At 36.0% G+C, this 5,602-nt stretch overlaps 1 pseudogene; it reads left to right on the top strand.

Annotated features, from left to right (window-relative positions):
• The first annotated feature begins 1,419 nt into the window (after positions 1–1,419).
• On the top strand, positions 1,420–2,091 carry LOC124888436 (annotated as a pseudogene).
• The last annotated feature ends 3,511 nt before the right edge of the window (positions 2,092–5,602 follow it).

A 5,602-nucleotide genomic window follows, 5' to 3' on the forward strand; every position in this document is an offset into this window, starting at 1 on the left:
CATACGCTAGAAAGACGTATAGTCAAACCTTTCTTTATAATCATATGGATCGCTTTTTATGACTTTTCTTTCCATAGGCATAGGTTGCAGTCTGACTAGCTTTCTAACTTTCGAGGATCGAGAATTAGTTTTTTGATCCTTCTCGAGACTAATCTCGTCTTTCGAATATTTCTTTCAATTTAGTTGGTACATACGTTGAAGGATCAGCTGACACTAGATAGGAAAGGTTTTTGATAGAAGCTCTTGAACCTATTCCAAAGTCACTTTAGGATTCAATTTTTGATCTGGTTGATGTTCCGACATCCCGAATTGAGGTGGCTCTAAACTCAGGTTGCCTACCTCTTTAGTTACAAAGACAGGAGAGGGGCTTTGAAGCCTTAATTCAAGCTAGAAATCTTGCTAGAAAAATAGCCATATCGAGCTTGGTAAGTGGTGACAATGAAAAGGTTTTTAAGCCTAAGGAGCGGTGAGCAAGATAGGATAAAATGGTATTTGAACTAGGGTAGGAGGCCCTATATAGTCTATCTTTTCATGGGTGGTGTTAGAGAAAAAATTCATTCATTAAACCTTTTGGAACTTGAGACGAAGAATCATTTAAAGACCTTTTCAAAAACCACTTTGTAGAGGGTGGGTATCATGCTCAATAGAACAATACTTTGCTGTGTCAATAGTCAATAGAGAGAGAAAGAAAGAGAATAGCAAGAGGAGGCTTTTTTCTTTATATTTATATATTTTGCAAATCGAATCATCATACACTTTAGGCTCTTCTGAAGCCATGAGGCGGGGTCATACGAGTAGCAAAAGATTGTGCTTGCTCATGTTCTCATGCTTCATACAAACACAGGCTAGGAAGCTTGAAAGCCATATCATATCATATGGATATAGAAAGTCTGATCAAAAAACAATAAAAAAGGACTAGGAAGGATTGAATGGATGGCTTCCAAGGCCAGGGCTCGATCCTGCACAATTCAGACCCAGCAAGTATTTGTTTAATTTACTTAAAGCACTCATAAGCATTCGCATTGCTGCACTAGCTTTGTGTTAAGGGTAAAACTTAAAGAACAATTTACTCTATTAACGTAAATTCATTCATAGTGGCCAGGTAGACCGTTCTGGAGATGGAGGCCCCTAAGAAACCCAGAAAGAAAAAAACCAATAGAGGAACTACAACTAAGAAAGAATAAGAATAAAAAGAATTTCTCAAGTAAGGTAGTCGCCATAAGGCTTTTCTTTTTTCGTATGCCTCTTCGCGAGCAAGGAGTGCCACACATGAGCGGAGTAAGAAGAAAGCAAGGGGACTTCTTCTATTTTTTGGGGAGAAATCCTTTGATTGCATATTGAATATAGATCCATGTCTTTCTTGTTCCACTAGCTAAGACCAAATTCTCATGTGTCCTTTTCATTATTACAACCTTTTTTATGTCAAAAATCAGAAGCTACGCATAATTTTTCATTGGATCTCGGTTGTTCTTAACAGCGATAGCCATTCATTTAAGTCTTCGGACAGCACCACTAGATCTTTAATAAGGTGGAAATTCTCATATTCTTTATGTACATGTTTATGTGTCTCGGATGAGTATTCTTGTTTATATGGTTACGGCTATGAACACCTTTTTGTTCATATCAACAAAACATCCCTTTTTTCTTCGCTCTTTCAGAATCGATATTGAAATAGGCATTTTTCTACTTTGTTTACCTTAGTTACTAGGGGTTTCGGGGAAAACCTATGTGGGGCACCTTTGGGTATGGGATGCTCATTTAACCTCTATATTTATCTTGTTCCTCATTTACTTGGGTGCACTGCATTTTCAAAATCTTTCTGTCAAACTGGCTCCTATTTCAATCCGTGCTGGACCGATCGATATATCAATAATCAAGTCATCAGTTGGTACATCAAAACATGTTCCTATGCCCATTCAAATCTTGTCTAACTTTGCTAACTCCTGCTTCTCAACCCTTATTTTATTCATTCTGGAAACATATCTTCCTATTCCATCTTTTCTCGAATCTCATTTAATAGAAGAAATAGAAGATCAAGAAGGAATACCAAACCCTATTTCACTCGTTGAGTCATTTTGCATCCATGGTTGAATAGTTAAAGCGTCCAACTCATAATTGTGAATTCATAGGTTCAATTCCTACTGGATGCACGCCAATGGGACCCTCCAAAAAGTCTATTGGAATTGGCTCTGTATCAATGGAATCTCATCATCCATAGATAATGAATTTATGTACTGCATTCATATCATAATGAACAGTAAGAACTAGCATTTTTATTGAGACTTTCACTCATAGGAAAGAAAATTAATTTATAGATAGAATCTAATATGCAGTATTTATAGACAAAAGTATTTTGTTATTGGGGAAACATCAATATACTTCTAATGTCGAATCAGGATCAACTAGGATAGAAATAAAGCATTGGGTCGAACTCTTCTTTGGTGTCAAGGTAATAGCTAAGAATAGTCATCGACTTTTGGGAAAAAGTAGAAGAATGGGACCTATTATGGGACATACAACGCATTACAGATGTATGATAATTACTCTTCAACTAGGTTATTCTATTCTACCGCAACAAAAGAAAAGAACAACAATCAAAATACTTAATAGCATGGAAATACATTTATACAAAACTTCTACCTCTAGGACCCGCAGTGGAATCGTAGACAGTCAAGTGAAATCCAATCCACGAAATAATTTGATCTTGGATAGCATCATTATGGTAAAGGTCGTAATGCAAGAGGAATCATTACCGCAAGGGATAAAGTGGGAGTTCATAAGCATCTATACCATAAAATTGATTTTCGACGGAATGAAAAAGACATATATGGTAGAATCGTAACCATAGAATATGAACCAAATCAAAATGCATAAATTTGTCTCATATACTATGAGGATGGTGAGAGGAGATATATCTTACATCCCAGAGGGGCTATACTTGGAGATACCATTCTTTCTGGTACAGAAGTTCCAATAAAAATAGGAAATGCCCTACCTTTGAGTGTGGTTTGAACTATTGATTTACGTAATTTGAAATAAGAAATTAGGTTTACGACGAAACTTAGAAATCAATCACTAATCCAATTTGAGTACCTCTGCAGGATAGACCTCAACAGAAAACTAATGAGTAAGGAAAGCAAGTGATTGAGTTCAGTAGATCCTCATATAAAATTATTGACTGATAAGATATAGTAATATGGAGAAAAAAATGCTTTCAAGCACCGACAGAATCGGAAGCGCCCCTTCTTTCAAAGAGACCAGGATGAGTTATTCATATTTCATTTGATGGTCAGAGGTGAATTGAAAGCTAAGCAGTGGGAATTTAAAAGATTTCTTGGGGGGGGAAATAGATATGTCTCCTACCTTACCCATAATATGTGGAAGTATCGACCTAATTTTATAGAGATATTTGGTCTGAATGCTACTTGAAGAACATAAGCCAGATGATGGAACTGGAAGACCCAGGATGTAGAAGATCATAACATGAGTGATTCGGCAGATTTGGATTCATATATATATATATCCACCCATGTTCTACTTCATTCCACGATATATAGAAGATTCATCTCTATAGATATCATCATCTAAATCCATATAGACCTATGCTTTGGAAGAAGCTCCAAAAAGAGTTTGGGAATTGATCAAAAGAAGAATCTACTTCAAATGATATGCCCTTAGGAACGACCATACATAAGATAGAAATCACACTTGTAAAGGGGGGACAATTAGCTAGAGCAGTGGATGAGATAGTACTGGAGTCGTTCAAAGAGCCCTTTTTTCTAGTCTATTTTGTGCGTGTCAACTATTATCTACGACATCAAAGTATGCTAACAACAGAAAATAAATGCAAGTACATACAACTGCAGTAATGCCGCATCATTGATAAAAAACCTTGTCATCCCCAGCTTTGTTCCTTGTAATAAGTTCATTTGCATATTCTCCTTCCCCTTTTATTCCTAAAAGATGATTCAATAGGCTTCCTTTATTGATTCAAAAAGCTTCTTTCCCGTAACATGGACACTAAAGTTAGTTTCCATAGGGCAAAGCAGCGACCTCATTCATTCTAACAAATCATTGCCCTATTTTCTCTATATCGAGTCTATATTAATGACTTAGATCATTCTAGCTTATTTCGTTTAAAGAAAGTCTAAGCTCCTTCCCATGCTAAGAGCCTTTCTAAACTCTTGAACTTAAGAGAGGTTTCTTTTCAAGCTGATGAGTAGAAATTAAGTATAAAGAAAATGACAAAAGAAATCTATTATGGAGATCAGTGTACCTATAGATCTATATGAAAATAAAAAAATCATTTTAAAAAACTCAGGATTTTAGAGGCGAACGATGACATAAAGGTTCCCCAAGTGATCCATGGCAGCCGGGAAAGTTCTCCGTCGAACTACCGATTTCCCTCCCATCCTAATGATAAAATCAAATTTAGAGGTTGTTTATATTAAGACAAAAATGTACGATTGCAGTCACAAAGGGTTTCCACGTCATCATTTTCATGTTTTTTGTTAAGTAACATGAGCACCTGAGGAGACCAGAGAGCTGTTGGCGGGGCAGAAGCACTCTTAACTAGGGGAAATTCTTTCCATTCATCCTTTAATTCGATAATGCCTATCTCATTATGGTATAATAGTACTCCACCATTTGATCTAAGTCCCGGTCGGTGACAACGATTGATTGTTTTTTCTTATCGAGGGTTTAGACTTTCCTTCCTGTTTCGTGTTCTGTAGAGCAGTTTATCCCTGACTATCTTAGGGGGAGATTTCTCTATTCTCTACAAAGATGCTCGAAACATAGTTTGGTCACAGTCAATGGGAATAATACAACATGAAGACAGGACACATTAATATTCACAAACAAAGACGATACTGAATGGGCTCCTTCGTTGCACCATACTTCTTGCTTTTAAACCTATTTGGATAGCATGATATATGATACACTTTGCTTTTTTGTTGAATAAATGTGCTTGAGCGATCGTCGAAAAAGATTTTTAGCGGGGAAGGTAGAGAAGTACGGTGATGAAAGAATTATTATCTCTTTAAAGAGGATCATGAGGGCGTCATTAAACATAAAGGTTAACTAAAGCATTGGTCATTCTTGACTGGTATAAAAAACAATACACAAATCTCAATCTCACTACACAGGATACTATTCTATCCCTATTCCATGTTAATTTTGAAAACACTGGACATTGGTGAAAAGCATATTCATGTAAACTTAGGAACTCCAAATAATACCAAGGGAGAAGTTGTCTTTGATAAGGATAATGTTTGGGTTGATACAAAACCATTCATAGTGAAAGACTATGCGGGATAAGATAAAAGAGAACTAAAATATCAAAATAGATATCTTAAAAGAGAGGTTGAGAATTTAAGAGAAATAATAGCTAACAAGTTATGTCTAAACTCTTCAGAGACTCCATCTTCAGATCCAAAAGAGACTCCATCTAATAAAGAAACCCCATCTTCATATCCTAATAAAGAGACTCCATCCAATAAAAAGACTTAATCTTCAGATCCTATGTAGGATAAGAGTCAATCAAGACCAACTCAATATCATTATCCATTAAAACGGTAAAAGAAAAAGCATGGTTAAGCTT

This window comes from Capsicum annuum, chromosome 11 (assembly GCF_002878395.1).
Source record: "Capsicum annuum cultivar UCD-10X-F1 chromosome 11, UCD10Xv1.1, whole genome shotgun sequence".
NCBI classification, from domain to species: Eukaryota; Viridiplantae; Streptophyta; class Magnoliopsida; order Solanales; family Solanaceae; genus Capsicum; species Capsicum annuum.